This window comes from Canis lupus, chromosome 15, assembly GCF_003254725.2.
Source record: "Canis lupus dingo isolate Sandy chromosome 15, ASM325472v2, whole genome shotgun sequence".
Taxonomy (NCBI): Eukaryota; Metazoa; Chordata; class Mammalia; order Carnivora; family Canidae; genus Canis; species Canis lupus.
Window position 1 is genome coordinate 21159304 of NC_064257.1, and position 24964 is coordinate 21184267.

At 37.5% G+C, this 24964-nt stretch overlaps 1 long non-coding RNA gene across 2 annotated transcripts in view; it reads left to right on the forward strand.

The window, feature by feature from the left end:
• LOC112654727 (uncharacterized) overlaps positions 1-24964 on the forward strand; it is a 50581-nt gene that overhangs the window by 17223 nt on the left and 8394 nt on the right. For both annotated transcript variants that reach the window (XR_004804960.2, XR_003133302.3), the window contains exons 2-4: positions 3655-3807; positions 10394-10467; positions 17078-17176. This is a non-coding gene — a long non-coding RNA (uncharacterized LOC112654727). The remainder of the gene's footprint in view (positions 1-3654; positions 3808-10393; positions 10468-17077; positions 17177-24964) is intronic.

Sequence of the window (24964 nt, forward strand, 5' to 3'; positions counted from 1 at the left end):
CTCTCACAGTTACTTAACTCTATCAACACTATATTGTGAAGACTGTGTTTCGACAGAAGATTATTTATGCATATTGAAACTTGTATTTTATATATAACTCTCAGGGGTCTTGAAAATGTCTCCCTTTTAATTTTTTTCTGCCATTCAAAATTGCACAACCCATTCTTAGCTCATGGGTTGTGTAAAACCTATGATGTAAGACCACAGGCTGAGTCATTGATTGTTGACTCCTGTTTTAGGAAAACAATTGATATGTGCAAAGACTAGTGATGGATCTGAATACATTTTTAAAAAGATTTTATTTATTTATTCATGAGAGACACAGAGAGAAAGGCAGAGACACAGGCAGAGGGAGAAGCAGGCTCCATGCAGGGAGCCTGATGTGGGACTCGACCCCAGGACCCCGGGATCACGCCCTGGGCCCAAGGTAGATGCTCAACCGCTGAGCCACCCAGGTGTCCCTGAACACATTTTAAAATCCAACTGGACATTTGCTGAGTTATATAAAAGTCAAAATCAGTATGGATAGTCTATGTTATTGCCAGCTAATCTGACAAAAGTTAAAACTTTCAATGGCCCAATAAAAACAATAGTTAGAAAAAAATGGCTTTTTGTGGATTACTTTAATCCCTGATGACCATGAATTCAGCTTTTAATATACAGAGGAACATTCCTCCTCAATACATATCACAACTTTTAGTTCCACATATTTTTAACAGAGTTAAAGAGAATTATATGCAGTTTCTTGTATTCATGCCCCTCATTTCAAACATAAGCTCCTTCACACCTCTATCAGGTGTCTTCTCTGTTGAGTGCTTGCTATGTCCTAGGCACCATGGTAAACCTTTCAGAAATGTCATCTTATTTAATCCTCGCAAAAACCTTCTAGAAATGTTCTTATAATTCTTAGTCTAGAGGTGATGAAACTGTCTTCCATGGGTTGCATGAAGTGCTCAAAGCCACACTGTTAGCAAGGGGTAGATCTGGATATGAAACAGGGCTTTCTACTTTCCAACCCCAAATTTAAGCTCTATTTTTTCCTATAGATATTAGTTCAGTATCAGCAAATATGTAGTCTCTAAGGACTCTGAAGATCCTCAGACTGATGGACTATATGCATTCGTTAAAATATTTGATATCTACTATGTAATAGCACTGAGATTGGACAGGCAAATAAATATGATTACTATATCAAAGGATTTTTAGTCCAACAGAAGAGACAGATACTTAAACAGTTAAATATAATGCTGCACTCTAGCAAAGGTAGGTATAAAAAGTAGATATAAAAATTTAGATTCAGTAGTAATTAATTTAACTGAGAAGAATGGAGGGTTCTGGGATGCTTTACACAATTTTATGAGATTGAGCAGGACTTTGTAGGATTGGAGCATGAATGAATGATTTCTACCCTCTAGATTGATTTGTTTATAGCTGTAGTTCCTAATATTTCCTAGTTGAGACACCGTTTGGAGCTGTAATATTTGTTTCAATTCTTTTATAAGAATTGGATTGTTTTCTGAGTGTGCATTTTAGAGAATAAGCTAATGTTCTGCCCAAATAAGATAAAACACCAAAGGCTTTCCAAACCAAGTAAAGTATTAACTCTCTTTGGCAGAAATCAATTAGAACACCAAATGAGTAATTGCTTATACTTCTGAAAAGCATCATAAACTATAGTGGAAAGAACAAGAAGGCAAAAAAATAATAAAATCACAGAGGCAGTTTTTTCATCCATTTGATCATTTATTCAGCCAAATATTTATGGTAAGTTTCTGTTAGGTGCCAGTGACAGTTTTGATTGATGGAGATAAAACAGCAAATAATTTTAAAAATCCCTGATCACTAGAGCTTACATCTAGGATAAGACAAATAATAACATGTAAACACAAAATAAGAATTTAAAGGATAAAAGTGCTCTGAGAATTGAGGGAAAAAACCTATTGTAATGGAATAGCAAGTGAACTAGGAAACACTTTTATTTTATTATTTATTTATTTATTTATTTATTTATTTATTTATTTATTTATTGAGAAACACTTTTAAAAGGACAGAAAGAGATGGCTAGTCTGAGAAAGTGATATTTAAACCAAGATTTCAATGCATGTTAAGAGTCAGCTTTGGGAAAACCTGGACCCAGAGAATTCTGGGCCAAGATCATGCCAAATATGAGGGAAAGAGCTTGGTAATATGGTCTAGAATCAGGAAATCTGGAATCATGGTTATGAAGGAGGAAGGTAATATCAATCCCTAACATCATATTAAATAGTTTTAGTTTTATTCTAATTACACTGGAAAAGTTATTAAAGGGTTTCATGCAGTGAAGTGGTATTTGATTTGTAATTTTTAAAGTCGGCTGTTGTGTGGACATGAAATATAGTTGAGCAAAGGTAAAAGTCTATTGCAGGTGATTATTAATTCCCATTATGGATAGAATCTTTGTACCAGGTAAGAATGGTAATACTTTTTATGCTTCCAAATGAGTCTAAATGTTTTCTTGAATTCTAGGGTAGAGAGAATAGGTCAATTTGCAAATAAATGTGTCTATTGGCAAATGGGCCAATTTGCACATGTGAACCATTAACATTTATAAGAAGGTGGACCTACATTTATCACAGTGGAAACCTCACTGAAATGTTTTGAAGCCCATCACCAAGATTCTAGTCAAAATCTGATTTAAAAATATTTAAGGTAGTCTCATTTTGGAGAAATGTCCATGTCATCTGAGGCTCACAGATTTACTGGAGATATTTACTTAAACACTTGATGTCTCTTAAGGAATCAAATTTTCACAATGGTTGTGGAACCTCTATGAGCATGCTGCTTTTTGTCCATGTTGCTGACAATTCCCCCAATTCCTTTCTTGATAAATGAAACATTTGGCTGGCCAGTTGCAATTGATGTTCCATTTCCAATTGCGTCTTTTGCTGTGAGGAGCAGCACATTAGTGTGCCTTCTTAAGCTCCTTCTCTCGCCACAATTAAAGTTGCTTTGACAGTCCTTTAGTGCCATAATTCAAGTTTCTACGTAAGTACTGTTCTTACAATGTCTCTTAGCTGAGTCCCTGGTGAATAGCTTGTGATCAGTAAATATTTGCATGAATGATTCTAGAAGTTATGTAATACTACTTAACATGTGTTGTGTACTTACTAAAGGTCCTCCACTGTTTACTAAACGTCCTCCACTGTACTAAATGCTTTTGCAACTCTTATGCTTCTCATAAATGAGGAAACTGAGGCAGGCCAGAGTGAGGCAGGTCTCACTTAGAGTAGATATTGAACCCTGGAGGCCTGACTCAAGACCCGCACTGAGCTGGGGCCTCTGTCTTTGTCACCAGAGACCTGAATTGAGAAAATTTCCTGAGCAAAATGCAAAGGGCAACCGACCCTGCCTACCTCTCTGGTATGTATGGAACAACTTCACTTATACTCCCTTCAGACTCCAGGCTCCCTCACAGTGGGACGGTGCCGGGTTCCCTGGCTACACTTCTGGCTCATGCTTCTGTGCCTTTGAACGAGGGTGTGCTTCATGAGCATGCAACCTGTGTTGCACAGGGTTCCATACATACCAGGGCCCTGTGTTTCATTGAAAGCTATGCTGTCGTGGTCCGAAAAGTCTAAATAATTTTAACTTTGAACTTGTGTTTTGTTTATTTAGCGAAGTTCCAAGGAACAAGGAGGCATGAACATGAACAGAGAGAATTGTCTGTGTGTTCGGCTTTGCTTGTTGCTTATTTGCCCATGAGAGGCCCCATGAGTACAACAATATGGTGGAAGTTTGGTGTTGAAGTTCAATGCAAGTCCAAGCAAGGTACGTGTACTAAGACTACAATTTAGGAGGCTGGGGCACACCGCCTGAGATGCCACACTTTCCTACTGAATCTGAACTGGCTTCAAATGTAAAAGAAAGGCAATGGTATTGTAGGAAATTTGAAATAACAAGGAATCCTATCATATCCTTTGTCACTTGGTATTACTTCTCAATATTAGCCAACTACTTGTACTAGAAATGATGACGTGGTAAAAAAGGGAAAGTAAGGAGCAGCCCATAGGTCCTTTCTCCTTCATTCAGGTAGAATGTGTGCATATCAAAAATTGAACTAGAACTGATAGGCTTTTGTAGCACTTCCATTATTTGGTACACACATATGAGCTATGAAATACAAATTGTGTGATTTGGTGATTCCGCACACAAGTTAATTGCTCTTATATTTTTATTTAAAACTGATATTGTGAAAAGTATAAAGATGAAGGGCACAATTGATGCTTATAATTTAAAATTTTTATTTTTTTTCTACTTAGAACAATAGAAGTAGCAAATAATAAACATGCTGAGAAGTAGGAGAAAGACTGTGGAAGACAGGAAAAGCTTTATATTTTAGTACTTTAGACACCATCTCCCCCCCCCACTACATTTTGCACAAAGCGTCTGATCCCATGTTTTCATTTTGCACTGGGCCCCATAAATTACATAGCTCTGCTTAGCCCGTCCTGTTCCTATAGTCAACAAACCAGACTTCCTTGGCACACCTGGCGAATAGCTAAGCAAACTTCAGATCTATCTCAGACGACACCTGTGCAGTGATTCCTTCTGTATGTCTTAGGGGTAGACATTAGGGGTTTCATTTTCTGTCAACTCACAATAATTAGTAATTAGTACCCCCTTACTTGTTCATATTCATTCATTCTACAAATGTTTGTGGCCTAGCATATCACAGGCATTGTTCTAGGTGCATTTTATACCTTCTTTACTGGCAATGCTCCTTGTATTGTGTTTACCTTCTTACCTTTTTTGCTAAAGAGAATGTCATTGGAGATAGACACTGTGTTTGTCAGTCATCAGGGTTTATTATTATTATTATTATTATTATTATTATTATTTAAAAACACTGTTGAGAGTCTACTACATATCAATCATTGTGCTTTATTCATGTTTTTTTTTCATCCCCAGGCACAAGCAGTGCATGAACAGAAATTGGTAATAAATATTTTATAGGCAACTGAATGGCAAGATAAATAGGAGCTATAGATGTAGCTGAGTAATACCCAAGCATCAGCATGAACTTGAGTAGAAAGAATGAACCTAAAGTAAAGAAATATATTCATCCTATCTTGCATCTACATTTTTTAGTTCACTGCCAGAGAATGCAAATAAGTTGGATGAGTTGCATCAGAGTTATCTCTGATTCACCATGTGGCAAACCTGAAACGGCAATCATAGTCTCCTGGACGGCAATGTCTACCAGCAGGGAACCCGGTCTGCTGCCTTGAGCTCCACTGAACTAGATGTGGGCAATGAACAGAAGTTACTAAAACATAAGAAGGGGGGAAACAACAGTCCGTAGGACATCTGGGGGCATAACTTCAGGCAATAGAGCAGAGCTGTGAAATGTTATGGGGAGAACAACAGTGTGCTCAGTAAGCCAATATACAGGATCAGAGTGAGCACAATTTTTCTTTATTGTTTTGTATCAAAGTGTCCAACAAACAATGGATGAAAAGAGGCAGAGCCACAGGCATCAAGTTACCCTGAATTCAGGCATTGTAATTATAACCCAGAAGAATTTCTTGCAGTCTTTGTGGGAAGACTATCATAGGAAGGAAAACAGCAATGTAGAGGGATATGGGTGGTGGAAGGTGAATCTACAGCGTTGTGCCAACGTCGGATATTTGCAATGTTATTTGGTTAATTCCTGTCTGTTCCATCAGAATTTAAGATGTCTGAGGACAGGCTCCTTTTCTGCCTCAACTACAATTATAACCTCGGCCTGTTACACAGTGACTGATATATTTTAAGTACTTATGTGATATTTATTGACTGAATTAGTGAGTAAACAAAAGACTATGGCAAAATTCACTTAGGTTTCATGAGGCAATCTGACTCCGTCTTTCAATGGTATTGTCCTTCCTTATGAAGAAAGACCATGTGCGATTTCCCTTCAAATGTTCTGTTACATTCAAGACTGGCCAGAAGAAAAGTGAGAGGAAATTATAATTTGAGGACTATGAATGATAGTTTCTCTAGAAACAAATTTAACAGGCTCTTTATGCATATTCTTTATTCTTTAAATAAAATGTAATTAGCACCACGAGCTTGACTTTTTCATTTCATATCCCGCTTTCTTAAAAGAAAGCTTGGTTTGAGCCTCGGAAGATAGTCTTGGTAAACATTTGTTAAATGGATGAGTAAATCATGATAGGATTATGTGTTGATTTAAAACTCTGAAAAAGCACAAAGCTGCAAAGTGATATAATGAGTTAAAAGAGTGCAGCTGCTATTATGGGGCATATGTTAGTTTTCATATTATTCTTTTCCTTGTAGTAACATTCTTAGCACTTATTTGGGTACTTCTTTTGACCTGCTTGAACCTTCTTTGATGTGTGAAATTCTCTTGGCCATAAAATAAAGCAAAAGTTTGAATATAAGTTATTCAAAGAAAGACCATAACTGTGATAGGACAGCATGGGCCTTGCAGAATTTTTTTGTAAAGTGGAAAAAGGCTTTTCAAAGCCCAGCGGTTGCTACTATGTATTTGACCCACTGTTTCAGTCTGCAATTTCAGATGTTGTGCAAACTTGGATGGAATATAACACCACCAAAAGAGCAGCATTCTCTTCCTGAACCTTGCCCCTTGCTGATAGAATATAAAGTGTAAAAGCAAAGAAAATTTTAGGCTGAGACTTGAGCTTCAAAAGACAAAACATGTGGGTTGCTTCTTAGCAGGAATGAAACATATACATTTCAATGGGAAAATGGGAAGTCAGAGGTCATAATTGCTGTGGAACACATCTCAAGATGGAATCAATAGCAAAATGATCATTAAAAACACTATGGAGGGCACAGAGGGCCAGAGCAATAAGGCTTCAGGACACTGAAACAAGAGGTGAGAGAGGAAGAGCTTTCTGTCTGTCAAGTAAATGTGTCTTTATTTTATTTTACTTAAAAAAAATCCTCAAATGTGAAGCATCACACTCTAACGGTTGCAAAAGTGATTTTTAATAAAAATTGCTAAAACAGGTATAGAATATAAATGCTCTTTTTCTTCTCAATTAATACATTTCTAACAAACAGTCATTAGGAAAATCTGCCATTTTACTTTTATTTTATTTTACTTAAAAACCAACCTAAACTCCAGTATAGTTAAGAGTGTTATATTAGTTTCAGGTATACAATACAGTGGTTCATCAATTCCATACGTTACTCAGTGCTCATCATCAGTGTGCTCTCAATTCCCTTCACTTTTTTCACCCATCCCCTGACCCACCTCCCTCTAATAACCATTGGCTTGCTCTCTGTGTTTAAGAGTCTGGCTTATTGTTTCTTTTTTGTTAAAAATTTTATTTATTTATTTGAGAGTGTGTGTGTGTGTGTGTGTGTGTGTGAGAGAGAGAGAGAGAGAGAGAGAGAGAAAATGAACGGGGTGGGGCAGGGGGAGGAGCAGAGGGAGAGGGAGAAGCAGACTCTCCACTGAGCAGGGAGCCCAACATGGGCTCGGTGATGGACTCCCGGATCATGACCTGAGCTGAAGGCAAATGCTTAACTGTCTGAGCCACCCAGCCACCCCTAGCTTTTTGTTTGTTTGTCTGTTTTTTGATTTTTTGAGGGGTTTGTCTCTTTTATCTTTCTTTGTTTTGTTTCTTAAATTCCACATATGAGTGAAATAATATGCTATTTGTCTTTCTCTCACTGACATTTCATTTAGAATAATACCCTCTGGATCCATCTATGTTCTTGCAAATGGCAATATTTTATTTTGTTTTTTTTAATGAATGAGTGATATTCCACTATGTGTCTGTGTCACACACACACACACACACACACACATATAATATATTTATATAAAGATAAAGATAAAATATAGATATATATTTTATATTTTTTTACAGATAAAAAAATATATATATATATACCACACCTTCTTTATCCATTCATGTATCGATGGACATGGGCTGCTTCCATAATCTGGCTATTGTAAAAAATACTGCAATAAACACAGGGGTCCAATTATCTTTCCAAATTGGTGTTTTGTATTCTTTGGGTAAATACCCAGCAGTGAAATGAGTAGGTCATATGATGATCCTATTTTTGATTTTTGAGGAACCTCCTTACTGTTTTCCACAGTGGCTGTGCCAGTTTGCATTCCCACTAATAGTACATGAGCATTCCTTTTTCTCCACATCCTCGCCAACACTTGTTGTTTCTTGTGTTGTTTATTTTAGCTATCCTGACAGGTATGAGGTGATATTTCATTGTGGCTTTGATTTGCATTTCCCTGATGATGATAAATGATGTTGAATGTCTTTTCATGTGTCTGTTGGCCAACTGTATGTCTTCTTTGGAGAAATGTCTGTTTGTGTCTTCTGCCCAATTTTAATTGGATTATTTGTGGAGTTTTTTGGTGTTGAATTGTATAAGTTCTTTATATATTGTGGATACTAATCCTTTATCAGGGATATCATTTGCAAATATCTTCTCCCATTCGGTAGTTTGCTTTTTAGTTTGTTGATGGTTTCCTTTGCTTTGTAGAAACTTTTTTTTTTTTTAAGATTTTATTTATTTATTTATTTATTTATTTTTAATTTTTTTTTTATTTATTTATGATAGTCACAGAGAGAGAGAGAGGCAGAGACATAGGCAGAGGGAGAAGCAGGCTCCATGCACCGGGAGCCTGATGTGGAATTCGATCCCGGGTCTCCAGGATCGCGCCCTGGGCCAAAGGCAGGCGCCAAACCGCTGCGCCACCCAGGGATCCCAAGATTTTATTTATTTATCCATGAGAGACACAGAGAGAGAGAGAGGCAGAGACACAGGCAGAGGGAGAAGCAGGTCCCATGCAGGGAGCCTGATGTGGGACTTGATCCCAGGACTTCAGGATCGCACCCTGGGCTAAAGGTGGCACTAAACCTCTGAGCCACCAGGGCTGCCCAGCTAGTTGTGTGGAAACTTTTAATTTTGATGTTGTCCCAATAGTTTAATTTTACTTTGGTTTCCTTTGCTTTAGGAGACATATCTAGAAAAATTGCTGTGGCCAATGTCAGAAAAATTATTGCCCATGCTCTCTTCTAGGACTTTTATAGTTTCAGATTTCACATTTAGGTCTTTAATCCATTTTGAATTTATTTTTGTTTATGGTGTAAGAAAATGGTCCAGTTTCATTCTTTTGCATGTAGCTAATTTTCTGAACACCATTTGATGAAGAGAGTGTCATTTTCCCATTGCATATTCTTGCCTTCTTTGCCAAAAATTAATTGACTATATACATGTGGATTTATTTCTGGGCTTTCTATTCTGTTCCACTGATCTATGTGTCTATTTTTGTGCTAGTACTTACTGTTTTGATTACTACAGCTTTATAGTATATAGAAACAGTCTGTTTTAGAGAATCAACTTTCATGGTTGATGAGGCTGACTTTGTGTAGGGTATTGGAGAATAAGGAGGAGGGAATTAAGTATGTCAGGCAAGATCTGACTTTGTCATTTGGCTAATTGGCAATGTCATTCACTGAATTAGGAAAGACAAGAAAATGAATTGATTCTGGTGAAAGATTTTTGTCCTTGCTTTTCTGGGGACATGTTCTGCTGGGATATCTGTTTTGTTCACTACTAAATAACCATTGCTTAGTAGAGACCTGGCATCCAGCAGTGGCTAAATAAATATTTGCTGAATAAAAGAATGAATGAAATAGAGCTTTTAAAGATATAGTTGAAAAGATTTGGATTGGAGACATAGAATTGGGAATTATCAGTATTTAGGTGGAAAATTGAGGAAATTTAAAAAGAATGAGCATAGAAAGAAGTTACAAGAGTGAATGACAGAGTTTTGAGCTAACATAATTTTTTTTACAATTAACAAATTATCTGTAGCTGCTAGAGTTGGAAAACACCTTTTAGGCTCTCATTTAAGTGTAGAACTTTCTGGAAATGGTGCCCTTATGAACAAAAGATTGTACATGGAGTCAGTCTTGTGCACTGAGTCAAGGGCAAGCTGTAGGAAGAAGCAGAAAAACAAATAATTTGAGCTCCTATTGATACTGTGCTGTTATAGCTTTTACAGTCATATCATTTAATCACTATATCAACTTTGTGGGGAAAGAGGGGAAGATATCAAGCTGTACTTCACTATCTATATCTGTTCTCATTGATCACACGTTTGTGCTGATTGATTGGAACTTGTGTCTTGCTAATTGTTAACTATTTTGAATATCACCTTTGAAGATAGGCATTATGGGCTGCATTCAGCAAGCCAGGAAAATGAGGCTCAGAGACTGAAAGTCCAAGGTCATAGCACATACAATTATTTTAGCCGAATGTGAACTGGCTGGCCATTTGTGCAATTAAAGCCCAAAAGCTTCCCTGAGCTTCTCTCCTGGGTCTTTCTTCTCTCTGTTTCTCCCAGGTCAAATGGCAGAGAAGACACTGAGGGTCAAGAACTCTTTGTAGATTGTGACCTCCATCATGTTCACCTCCTGGGTGAGTTTCCATTTAATAGTCTTATGTTTTTTTCTAGTTGGAACTCCCCATGAACATATCATGGGTATTGCCTATTTCTGTGCAGATTTGTAGAGTCTTCCTGCATCCTGGCTGGTTCACCTTCTTACTTAGTTTTTAAGTCACTGAGTCTGAAGAATGTGATTAAAACCTGCCTTCTTTGTTCTACCTTGTTCTGCCTCCTTACAGTTGCCCTCAAACCAGCATAAAACACATTTTAAACTCATGGCCTCCTTATGAGAAAATATTTTATGTAACAAATAAGTAAGCACAAAGCAGACATTTGTTGTCTATGCTCCTTGAATGGAGTCTACAGGTAATAAGTTTTAAGTGAGTAGACAATCATGAAAGTGGTGTCAGTAAAATACTGAGTAGCATAGTTAAATGGGATCTGGAATTACTCTGTCAAGGAATGTTCTGTTACAGATGACAGCTACTTAAAGGGATTCATTTAGGTAATTTAAATTGCTTGCATATTGTGTATAAAACATTCTATCTTCTTTAATAATGAGCAACAAGTTGAAAGACTAATGGAATAGATGAGACTGAAAAAAATTTTACTTCCAGTGGATCCTTTGATTAGCTTCATCTAAAATTTACCTTTTTATATTTAGCATCCTTAAAAGTAAACAAAGAGTTTTTGAATTAGTTTTATTGTAACAATTCCAATTTGTTTAAAATACCTTTTGCTGAAACTCTTTTCACGTGGTAATTAAGGATATTTTTGAACAGTTAAAATCAAATAACAGAAACATTTCAGTCATGTTTCTTTTCAAGGACTCATAGGAATGCCTTTTTAAAAGTTTCTGCTGGAAAGTCAGCTGTAAAGGCAATAACAGTATCACAAACTCAGAATTTTAATTAACATTGCATTAATTAGCAGCACATAGATTAAAATCCAAGAAATGTATGCCTATGTGTTTGTGTGAGTGTATATCTGTGCAAGTGTCTCAGTGTGTTCATAGTCTTATTAGTTATTTCAGAGAGATTTAGCATCTACTCATTTGGATCTTATGAGCAAAGAGACTATCCGGAGAAGTGTGAAGGTATTTCTAACATTGGGCTCAGTTGTGCATATAAATGGTGATTTTAGTGGCAATGAAAGGTAGAAACTCAAGTTGGCATTAACTCCTCTGTATCTTCTACCCACCCCCGCATCATTCAGAGGCCTAATAGATTCTACTAAATAAATGATTTCATATTTTGTTTCTCCTCCTGAATTCCATCTAAGTTAATTTGGGCTACTGTATTTTGTTTTAACTGCAGTCCGTTTCTCTTCACCCAATTCTTTAGTTGGCTACCAGAACTGCCTGTTTTATATATTTTGTTTGTCTCTGATACTCAGCACACGATTCCCTGTTTGTTTTGCCTTTTCAATGAGGGCACCAAATTACCCTGACTATAGGGCTGCTTTAGATGGCTATTTGGCCAGTCCTAACCAATCAACTTCCCCCTGCCATCCCCTCTCACCTCGCCAGCACAGTGATTTATTCAGCGACGGGACTATCAATCCAAGTTGGTGCAATCAGATTGGTTCTTAGAATGTGTGGTAGAGCCACAGAGGGAACACTCTCATTCTGCCTGGAGGAGAACCTGTAAGATGAGGTCCTGGTGCACCTGATAACTGTTTGGGCACTTGAAAGAACCCCTTGAGATTCAGAAGAGAGCTATGGGATATTGACATTGTGTTCTTTGGGATTAACAGGTGGGAAGAATGTAGCTCTAACTCTTTGGCAGTTTTGTTGCCACCAGGTGAAGACTGAGATAAAAGCAGCATGAAGGAAAGCAGAGATGTCAGAGAGGGAGTCCTGGGGGCGGGGTTTGAACTCCTGGTTCAGCCAGCAACTGAAGCTATTCCTATGTGACAGTTTTATTTGAGATTTCTGTCCCTGGCAACCAAATGGACCCTCACTGATCTATCTTTGGACTAAAGTGTAAACAACTTAGCAGGGTATTCAAATCCCTTCACAGTGGGGCTTCTTCAATCATGCTTTCAGTATCATCTCTCTGTTCAATAGCTATACAATCCAGAGCCCAGGAAGACTGCACTCTTTACAGTTCTCCCATCCTGCAATAATGTTTGTCTTTCTGGACTTGGTAAACTACTCATCTTTTGACCTGTTTAAATATCACCTCTTCCAATAACATTTTCCCAAACTCCCCAAGGAGGAGAGAATTATCTACTCTCTTTGATTCCCAAAAGCCTTTGCTCATATTTCTATTGTGTTTAAAATTCATCTGTTTCTTGTTATTCTTCCCTACTTACAGCTCCATTTTTGCAAGAGCAACACCTTAGTCTTTTTTTTTTTTTTTTTAATCTCTATTGCCTGGAACAGTAATTGTGAAAGCCCAGTGTGATGCTCTGTATTTGATGAATATGTAAGTAAATATCTCAAATATCCAAAATTACCACTTTAGGAGTTTTGCCATCGAACGGCCTGTTAAAATGCAAATAAGATGCTGAAGAATACAATTTTAATAATCTGTAGTTTCTTGGATTTATTTATATATTTTAAAAAAGATTTGTCAGATATCTCAGCTGTTTGGCTAGAGCCCCGGTCCTCCCCAAACCTGATGATCAGAATCATCAGGAAAGTGAATTTGAACACCGAACCTTACTCTTGGTATTCTGGATTTATTTATCTTGGGTGGAGCCCAGATTTGTGTGTATTTTTAAAGATACCTAAATGATCCCGATTCTCAGACATGTGGGGGAAATACTGTACTAACATATTTAGAAAATGGAAATTTAAATTGAGAAACTTAGATGATGGCATAGAGAGGATGAAAAAAATCTTGAGATATAAATTGATTTGGGGTTGGGGAGGGTTACAGAGACTCAGTCCCTGGCACCTGGAGGGAAAAAGGGAGCAATGAGAGAACAAAGTGATATTGATGTCAAAGATAGACTTTTAACTTCTCATTCTCCCTCCCTTGGATTGTTTTCTATTTTGCCAAGAATGGTCCTCTTCTCATATAACTTCAAACTAGAACATTTTTATTATGTGGTTGGCTTTAGAGAAGCAGCCTATTTATGATTTTATTTAACTTGCTTATTAACATTTCCTATACGTTCTAAACTAAGCTGATCACATATTTCATAAATAGAACACTGGAGGTTGTTTTCCTTCAGCTTTGTTTCGTTTTCACTTTATAAAATGGACTCTGTGTTACAAAAGACAGCGGAGGTTACAGGAACGCTATCAGAGTGGCAAGAAGAAAAATCACTGAGTCTCTAATAATCTGTTGATAGCTTCAGACCAGAAAATGTTTTATGAATTAGGTTAAATGTGCTAACATTTGGAAGAAACTGGAGGACTAACTTTTAAGCTCATTAGTTCTGCAAATGACTAAGAAATAATGCCCAGCTGCTAAAAATAGATTAATTCCTTTCCCTCCCGGAAGGCTTTCAATGGCATGCTTATTACTGTTGCACTTAGTTCTTTTCTTCCTTCGATTTTTATTTATGTGTATCTGGTATTTTTTGTCTCTTTAAAACATTTCTGAAATTGCCTGAATACACCTGAATACAGCTCTGGTATAGAAACACCGGCAAAAGCAAATGTGAACTCTCCCATTTGTAGTTCTCTACCTTTGAAAGCAGTATCACGGTTGACTTAGATATCTTTTGGGAGAAAATAAGTATTCTTTCCAAATTCATAACATGTTTTCATGACTACGAGTTTGAGGAATTAGAAGACAAAATTCTAAGCAGTGAATTTGTGTTGCTAATTATGAATGGCAGTAGGCTATGTGCATTATCACTTATGAAGATAATGAGTGAGAACAAAAGAGCATATTAAATAAATACATACTGAAAAAAAATATAGGCTATTCAGGAACATAGATGACATATGCAAGCTGCTTTTCATTTATACTCACAGTTACACACATTTAAATGATTTTAAATAAATATTTTGCTATGGAAGTGTTAGAGTAATTGAAAACCGTACCCATCTAGTAAGGTTGCTGACATAATACTGAAGCTAGAATTACTGATTTATGATATATATTTAAGTAGTTAGAAAACCTCTGAATTGCACATTAAGCCAGGGTTTTTCCCTCGAGATTTTATTTATTTGAGAGAGAGAGAGAGAGAGAGAGAGAGGAGAGCGCGAGCAGAGTAAGGGAAGAGGGGCAGAGCTGGGTTCAGTCCAGAAACCCTGGAAAATGTTCTACGTGCGCTTGAGAAGAATGTGTGTTCTGATGCTTTTGATTGAAATGTTCTGTATGTGCCTATTAGGTCCATTTGGTGTGCAGGGTTAATCAAGTCTGCTATTTCCTTATTGATTTTCTGTCTGGATGATCTAACCAATTTCAAAAGTGGGGTGATAAATTCCCTTATCGTTACTATATTGTTACTTATTTCTCCCTTCAGTTCTATTAATATTTGCCTTAAATAAAGCTGTTATTGGGTCTGCTGTGGGGTCAGAGGTGGCAGGCTTCTTGCTAGAGTCTTGGGCATAGGGGGACCCTGTCTGGCCCCTAGGTGGAAGGGACATTGTTCAGTAGGTGGTGCTGGCACAAGGATCCACTTTGGGGTGTGCAGTTGGGTCCTTAAATAGCAGGCCTGTTACCAGGTACACAGAGTGGGGCGGGTGGAGGGGATGGGCTCCTGCCGGGATCCTGGATGCATCCTTGCATGGAGAGGACTAAATCCAGATGCTGGCTGGGAAGGGCTACAACTGACTCCTATGGTTACTTCTGGTCCACAGCCAAGGTTGAGGCTTGCTCTGGAGGCCCAGGTGGGCTCCTCTCCCACCTCTTCTCTGGACAGGCGACTGCATCACTGTGGCTCGGTGACCATGACTGAGGGAGCCTGAAGCTGACTTACAGGACCATCTCAGGCTCTGCAACAGACCGAGGTTGACAGGAGCGCGGGTGGGCATGTCCCCCAGTGGGTCTCTGAGGGGACCGAACTGCTCCAGGACCACAACTGGGAGAAATTGAAGCTCACAAGCATCCATTTTAGGACTTTCTGTTCAACTGAGGTCACTGGCCTGCCTCTGGGGTTGGCAGGACAGTTCCTAACCTGGGGCTGGAAGGGGCTGGAGCAGAGTATGAGGCCCATTCGGGATCTTGAGGGGCCCGGGAGAGAGTGTCTTCCAGCAGTCTCATGCCAGCAGGACTGCTCATAGACTATGGTGGTTTAGTATAATTCAAATATTTTCTTTATTTCCACAAAATAACACTTCACTGGACTAAATAGAGCATTTATTTTTAAAGATGTTATTTATTTATTCATGAGAGACACACAGAGAGAGGCAGAGACACAGGCAGAGTGAGAAGCAGGCTCCATGCAGGGAGCCCGACGTGGGACTCAATCCAAGGACCCTGGGATCACGACCTGAGCGGAAGACAGACACTCAACCACTGAGCCCCCCAGGCATCCTTAAATATAGCATTAATGAAATAGTATTTAGCTCTAATTGCTGCAAGTTTTACTTGAGAGACCTGGATGCCAATCCCTCCCTCTGCTTTCCCTACACATTTGTCATGCTGTAATCTGGCCTATATAATCCAGTTCAATTTAAAGAGGGAGCATACATCTTAATTTTCTAGTTAAGTAGAGGGCATATCTAGCTAAGTGGATGAATAAATGAGGATATAAATACATGAATGAGATGAAGGTTACATGGCAATAATGGAAATATTGCTGGATAGTCTTTTTTGACAGTCAATAAAAGGACTGCAGTGCTGATCAATGGAGCTCTTGAATTGCTCTTTGGGTAAGAGAAAAATTTAACCCTGGTGCTAAGAGCCTGACTGAAGATGTTTCTCTTGAACTCTGCCTTTGATATTGAGCTCATGTGATGAACTTACATCGACTAAATCTAAGATGCTCTGCATCAAATCATGAAAACACTGGCTTTCACAGAAGATAATAAATTATTTTTAGAATAGAAATCAAGTTGAGAGCAAGTGAGAGATGGGGTTTGGAAAAGTACGTTAAAAAATAAAATATATACATTTTTACATATATATAAAAACTGGGCCTGTCATACCTATAGGACCGGAATAGTAGTTAGATCTGGATTTCAAATAGGTTTATTTTCTTCCTTTTTGTTTTCATATTTAATCAGTTTTCTATGTTTCGCTTTTGCAATCAGTGAAAAATAAAATTGAATAAAATAATTGAACAAAAACTATCTGCTGTTTGGTAAATAGTTAATAATAAAGTCCTGATGGTTAACAAGTTCTTTCTTGTAATTGGAACACTCTTTTTTAAAATTTTAACTACAGAAATGACAAGATACAGGCTTAGGAATAAAAAAAAAAAAACATATCATCTGGGGCATTTCACCTGAAAAATGACTGAGTACCCCTAACTAATTATATAAATTAAATATAAATGACTAGAGTATTTCCCATTTAGTTATGACTCTAGGAAATAGACGTTTAGGGCAGCATTTCCTAAATTTCTTCAATGGAACATTAGCATCCTGAAAATTTGCTAATAGGTATTCCTTAGAACAAGGATTTTATGATCAAATCAGTTTGGGAAATGAAGTTCAACAAAATTAAGCAGCCTTATTTTACAGCTAGTTTCTTAGAGCCATTTCATGTAATAATGTGTCTTGTGATTTTCCAGGAGGAGATATAATTTGTAATGTTTCCTAAACTTTCACCGAGAATTCCCATTAACACGTGGCACACTACAGTTTGGGGAAGAACATGATGGTGGATGTCTGTAAGTAAGACATAATGCTCTGCAATGGTTGGTCATCTCCGATTTTACTTTCATATTATTTTGTTCACCTTTCAAAATGTATCTCTATCTGCACACATAAAATTATCTTCCATTGCTTTCTTTTTGTTTTTGAGAGGCTGAACCATTTATCTTTCTTATAAGAAAGTTATGAGTTCTATTCTAGATCACTGTTAGAAATATGTATTTATTTATTTGTTGTATTATTATTATTTTTGTTATTTTTTGTTATATTATTTTTGATTGTAAAATTTCCAGGCATCCAAAAAGGCAAAAAGAATGATATAATGAATACTTGTGTAGCACCTCCAAGAAATGAAACATTATAAGAAATGTTTCCATAGCCACCTCCTACTCCTTATCTACTACCTCTAAGAGGTGGGCATCTTTATTTTTATTTTTTTTATTTTAGAAAGAGAGAGTGTGTGTGTGAGAGAGAGAGAGAGAGAGAGAGCAGGGGAGGAGCAGAGGATGAGGGAGAGGGAGATAATCTCTAGCAGACTCTGCCTGAGCTCAGAGGCCAACTGGGGGGCCTCTATCCCAGCACACTGAGATCATGACACAAGCCAACATCAAGAGATGGACACTTAACTGAGCCACCCAGGTGCCCCAAGGTGGGCATCTTGAATTTCAAAACTTAAAATGCAGGTCTTTATATTTTCACTGTGAATGGTATTATGCTGCATGTGTTTATCTGTCCTACAGTCCTTCCTGTCAGTAGTATGCTTGTGAGTTCTATTTTAATGCTTTTCAAGGCCACCGTGATAAACAAACAAAAAACTTGGGGTAAGTGGCAAACTCAGCTTCCTGAAGTGGAAGTCTTTGACTGATTAAGGCTTGATTGTTTACCCCACTGTGTTGTTAATTAGCATAAATGTCTCATTTGTTCCTGTTCTCCAATTTTTTTTTTTTTTTTTTTTGTTCTCCAATTTTTGAATGCTGCTTTGTACGTGCTTATGATACATGGTCATATTTTTATCCTATTGGCTCAATTTTCTATAAACTCACACATTTATTTTGTTTGTTGATTTATCGATTAAGAAGGATGCTTTAAAATTTTCTGCATGCAAGTACATTCAATTTCCTCACTTCAGCATAGCTTCATTAGTTTCTTCTTGTAATTCTTTCATTTTTTGCCTTTTGTCCTCCTAAATCTGTGTTATTAGGTGTAAAGTAATTTAAGATTATTGTATTATGCCTTCCTGGTATATTTAACTACTTACTTATTATATTGTGTCCCCCCTTATCTTTAGCATGTTTTTCTCTGTTTAACCTTTAAGTTTATTTTATTCGATAGTAATAAAGCAATACTTAATTCTCACAAACTTTCATTTTTAATATATTTCTGGGTCTTTATGTTTTAGATCCTTTAAACAATAGAGCTGGAATATTCTAACACAATCTTAGAATATCTATTTTTTAAAAGATAAATTGAATTACTTTGTATTTATTGAATTTGTGAATATACTTGCCTTATTTCTATTTTTTTTAGAAAGATTTCATTTATTTATGAGAGACACAGAGAGAAAGGCAGAGACACAAGCAGAGGGAGAAGCAGGCTCTCTGCGGGAAGCATGATGCAAGACTCAATCCCAGGACCCTGGGATCATGCCCTGAGCCAAAGGCAGATGCTCAACCACTGAGCCACCCAGGCGTCCCAACTTGCCCTTATTTCTAATAGCTTCTAGCTTTTCGTTTGTCCTGATTTTTCTACTCCTCCTCCTCCTCCTTCTTCTTCTTTTTTTAAACAAAGCTTTCTTTTGAAATGTTTGAGATATTTTTACATTATATGTTTTCCCATAGTGATTAGGACATTACACCTCGATTCTTTTCTTTAGCGATCACCCTTAAACTTTGACTTAACACGCGCATATTTAACAAGATCTGAAGTTAATGAATATCTCTATGCTGCTTCTGAACAATTCACTATGCTCTGACTTCCATTACTTTCTTCCAATTTACATAGTATTATTTTCCAGTATTTTAGTTCCATCAGAACAATCTTGGTTTTTACCTTCCAGATTCTTATTAATGCTGTTGCTTCCTGCACTTATCATTTGCTTAGTTTCACCCACACGTTTATGATTTCCTTTGATCGCCATTACTTCTTTCACTGTATTTTTTTTCCTTTTTTGTTCAGTTTCTTTCCAGAAGTTCTTTACTGAAGCTCTGTTGGTGGTGAATCCTTGGTTTTTGTTTTTCTGAAATGTCATAATTTCACTTCCGTTTCAGGTGAAAGTTTATGTTAGTCTATGTTTCTAGATTAATAGTTCTGAACAGTTCAGAACTGTGTATCACTATCCCATTGTCTTGGCTTCTTTTCTTATTGTTGAAAAGTCTGCTTTAGTCTATTTGTCCTTCCTACAATGTATCTAGATTGTGACAGAGACCGTTAACCATCGGGTTCCTGTGTCATCTCATACTCAAGGAGCTGCAACTTAACACCCAGTCCTCTAGCCTTTACAGACAAATCACTGCTACCTAATTCCTCTGAAACCCTGTAGGTTTATAAATTATTTAACCCCAAGATCCCTGGAAAATTTCGTTAATAACCCTTTCCACCTTCAGCTCCACCTGTTGCCTCTATTTATTGATAGTGAGCAAGTTGGAAGATCTTCAGATCAAAAAGCTCAGAGCAAGTCAGGTGTAGTCTCTCCATTGGACATTAGACTGGGAGTGAGCATCCCATTGAAAATGTGACAGTCAGGCCACCAACATACCTTGACCCTTTGGCTTTTAGAGAAGCCCGCATAATAACTCATCTTTTTTGCTTATGGCATGTTTCACAAGCTGCATCAAGAGAGGACCAAACTAGACTAAGATGCCTCTTGAACCTATTTTATTTTATTTTATTTTATTTTATTTTATTTTATTTTATGTAGGCTCCATGCCCAGTGCAGAGCACAACATGGGACTTGAACTCATGTCCCTGAGATCAAGATCCTGAGATCATGACCTGAGTTGAAATCAAGAGTCAGACACTTAGCCCACTGAGCCATGTAGGTGCACCGCCCTTGAATACTGTAAAGGAACTGGGTATGCAACCCAGAGGTTTGGGAACCATAGAAAAAAAAAACTGACAGGGCTTCTCTGTGTGTAATATATAGAGAACTTAGGTACTTACTTTGAGTCAGTAGAAGATGTTAGATTCTGTGTAGGAGGAGAAACTAGTAATGCTGCAATTCCTCATGAGTCCTAGGCTGGGAGGAAGAGTACATACCTAAATTGATAACAAGATTATTTTGAGCAGCAAAATTCAAAATTCCTCCGTTGTTTCCAGAACAGTGTGTTTAAACTGTGTGCATGTGGGTGGAGGTATGCAGAGATGACCTGGGGCATCTCACAACTTCTATCTCCTTTCAGTGTGTCCTTTATGATCTCTAGCTCTCAAGTGACTAAACTCGCTTTTTCTGGCTTTCCTCAAGAACACATGTGGCATTCAGGGAATCCCTATGGCTTCCAAGAAACCTATATATTTATTGCCTGAGCTACACAAGTTCTATTTTTACCGCTATAACTATACTTAGGGCCAGGGTAACACAACCTCATAGAGAAAGAAGCCTCCCCTCCTTGGAAGGGGATCTAGACTCCAGAAGTGAGCCTCAACAAACAGACAATCTTTATGTCAGTTGGGAGCAGAATGCTTCCTCCTGCTGTCCTTACCTTCATCTATCTCCCTCAGGGAAGTGGTAGTTCTCATCCAACTTACTGCTTGCCAGTCATGTCATCCTAACAAGACTTTTCCTCGGCGTCATCCAGCCCTGGCCAGCTTACATGTCTTGTCTCCTCTTCTCACTGGCACAAATAACACCAGCCTTACTTTCTAGATGAGGCCTTCACCTGTTTCTTGGGGTCCCTGTGTGCTGCTCCTCTTTAGCTAGAGCCTTTGTCTAAACGGAGCCATCATTTTCTTCCAATTGTCTGGATCAGATTTTATCATTTGTCCCCAGGTCTCCTCCTCACCCCCAGAGCATCTGTCATTTCCACCTGTCCACTTCAACCCTTCCAATCTCCATCCGCTCATTTGTCTAAGTTGTTTGCCTTTGCTTATTTGTGTCTCACATTGGGGAGAGGGAATAAAGAATGACTCATTAATTTCCATAATTTTTTTTGTTTGTTCTCCATGATGTTTACTATTTGTATTATTGTTATTTGGAACACATGGGTCCTTAAGGTTTTTTCAGTAGTTTAAATAAGCAACACCATTCTCGGAGTGAAAGACTTCTTTAACACTCAGCTGCATGAAATGATATTGAAAAATGACCTGCCAGCTCTCCGAATAGGGCAAATGCTTTAGAGTTTTATCGTGGACATCAAGAAAGAGAAGTGGAAGTTAGGCCCAAAGTCAAATCAGTGTCAAAGTCAACCACAGCAATTGACTGAATGGAAGCATTTTATAGGATCTGTATCAACAAATAAAGTAGATATTGTTGTAGATTCAAGAGATCTGAAATGGAATGCTGTGAAAATTAAAAATATATCTTGAAGCATTTTTTTCTTTTTTCCCCTCTCCCAGGCTAATGAGTACCCAATTAGAATTTTGTGGCACACTTACAAAGTAAAAATGGAATTCTATGAATTATGCACAGTGTTCTGAATTGCACATAGTCTCTGTCACTACAACCATTGTCACCCTCACATCTTGTCTCTCTATCCAAAAAAAGAGAATATCCATGCTGTTAGACATGTGGTATCGAATTACAGGGGAGAAATATGAAAAATATCCAACTCTCTACACCCAAAACTGAAGCACTAAGATTGCACATAGAATGTATTGTTCAGATGAAAAACACTAAATTTCCTTTGATTTTTACAATAGTTTATGCTGCTTGGAAATTATGGGCTGGCATTTGAAAGTAACATTTAAAAGAGGAGAATGGATATTTTAGAAGAATATTTCTTTTGGCATGCACTGTGTCAGAATGTTGTTTTTTTTTTTTTCTTTTCCCAAATGGTAAAAATCTCTATAAGGCTGGATTCGGTCTTTGAAGGCAGAAGAGACAGGATGGAAAATATTTGTGACTTAAATACATCTTTCTATATCTTTAACTCCCAATTGTTTCCTTATAGAATGACCTCAGAAAAACAGATTTTACTGTTCCTGAAAACTGTCGGAAGATGAGAAGCAGTTTCAGTAAGAAAAGCAGAGAGTAAACAAAGCTAAGATACCAAAGTGAATGCCATGAATCCTGAATAGAACACAGTATGGGTAAACTGACTGGTTACACTTTGTTAAGTTCACTGAAGTAGAAGTTTGTGGAACTCTACTGTACATAGGGTTCAAGTGGTATGTGTTTTTATCAAGATGAATTCTAATTGTTCAGAGGCATGAAGATGGAGAATGGCCATATAGCACAGTGGTTAGAAGAGCATGAGCTTTGTGATCAGACTGACCACTGATTTGTGGCTTCAAATCTCAATTTTTGTCAATTGCTAGTGAGTGCGGGCAAGTTACTTGATCTCAGTCTTATATTAAAGTTCTCAGTAGATGCTACTTGTTATTACTTTTCATTTATTAATATTGTAAGACAAAAAGACTGTCATACAAGAAGTAGCCAAGTTCTGATTCTAAACTTTTCCAAATTTTCATAGTAAGTTACAACAGTCCCCTCTACTCTGTGGGGGAGATGTCTTAAGACCCTTAGTCAGGGCCTGAAACCAGGGATAGTACCAAACCCTATGTGTCCTATGGCTTTTCTTTTTCTTTCTTTCTTTCTTTCTTTCTTTCTTTCTTTCTTTCTTTCTTTCTTTCTTTCTTTCTCTTTCTTTCTTTTTTTTGTTTTAAAGATTTTATTTATTTATTCATGAGAGACACAGAGAGAGGCAGAGACACAGGCAGAGGGAGAAGCAGGTTCCCTGTGGGGAGCCCGATGTGGAACTTGATCTCAGGACCCCAGGATCACAACCTGAGCCAAAGGAAGGCACTCAACTGCTGAGCCACCAGGTACCACTATACTGTGATTTTTCATACATACCTATGATCAGTTTCATTTATAAATTAGGTGGAGTCAGCAATTGACAGCAATAAAAGAACAATGATAACAATATATTGTAATAAAAATTATGTGAATATGGTCTCTTTTTCTTATTGTGCTGTACTTACTCTTCTTGTGATGCTATGAGATGATAAGGTGCCTATGTGATGAGATAAAGTGAGGTGATAACATCGGCATCATGACATTGTATTAGGCTACTCTTGACCTTCTGATGATATGTTACAAGGAGGATCATGTGCTTCCACACCGTGGTTGACAGTGGGTAACTGAAACCACGGAAAACAAAACTGTGGATAAGGGAGGTCTACTATTAATAACTTCATAGATGAAAGTTCTATAAAGGAATTATGGCAAAAATATTTTTAAACACACTCTTGTATTATCTCAACCCTCCTTTATCTACTTCCCTGATTATTCATAAGCTTTGAACACTTCTTCAAAAGTACTTATCAGTCCTCTTAATGCCCTCCAAGGAGAAAGATGTCAAGAAATTCATTTGAAGCCTATCTCGATGTTTAAGCCTGCTGAGCCTGCGTCTCTACAATTTGACATTCAGTGGAAGCAATAAACCGTGATCATATCACCGAGAAATCAGATTCACCCTTCAAAACATTTGAGTGACCCATTCTTTTCATATCTCTACATGCAGAGATTTATACTTAGAGTGGTTGTGTGTGTATGTGTGTATGCATGTACATTCAGAATGTCAAACTGGATCTTTCAGTGATCTCAAGTGGAATCTTCTTATGGTGTAGCCATGTGTTTGTAGAATCATTGATGCTTAACCAACTGAGCCACCCAGGCACCCTAAGCTGACTATTTCTTTTTCTTGGCCTATATGGTTTGTGAAAAATGCCTGGCATACATTTGCTTATGCATGCTTAAAAGATAAAAAGAAAAAAATAGGTTCCTTGAACTAGAATTCTTTATTTTTTAAAGTCTAGATTTTTAGGAGAGAAAAATGCAGGAGAAAGAAGCTTGGGTCAAGTGCCTAAAGTGTGGACATAAGTGTGGTAGGCTATGTACTTTAAACATGATTCCCTAGTTGCTTCCCTTTTATTTTTTTGAGGAGGTAAGTTACAGGGTCATAATGAGCTAAGCTGATACCATAAAGGAACTCCACTACCCCCTTTTTTATCCCAGTGTCTGAAGAAGAGCTGTGTCTCCTATAATAATAGGAAGTGTAATGTTTGTTTCACATCTACTTTGAATCTCTCCACCCAAGTTGGGTTTTTTTTTTGTTTTTGTGGGTTTTTTTTTTTTCTGTATTTGTGGCCGTCTTTCATCATATTGTTCTAAAAAAGTCTTTTTTTATGTGACTACTTTTGAAATTAACTGTGATTACATTGAATCATATTTCTGCATTCCACTAGTAGTATATTTATTTATTTTATTTTTTTTAATTTTTATTTATTTATGATAGTCACATAGAGAGAGAGAGAGAGAGAGACAGAGACATAAGCAGAGGGAGAAGCAGGCTCCATGCACCAGGAGCCTGACGTGGGATTCGATCCCGGGTCTCCAGGATCGCGCCCTGGGCCAAAGGCAGGCGCCAAACCGCTGCGCCACCCAGGGATCCCTAGTAGTATATTTATGCCTAACTATCCTGCCATTTTATAATTTTAGTTAGATATTATTCATTCTAATATCTATGACATTCATAAATACCGTCCCTGGCTCAGCTTTGAGGATGTCACAAAATAGGTTGTCCTGAATAGATACACATGCATTCAGCCATAACTCACCAGACTGTACCATTTAAATTTATCAAACA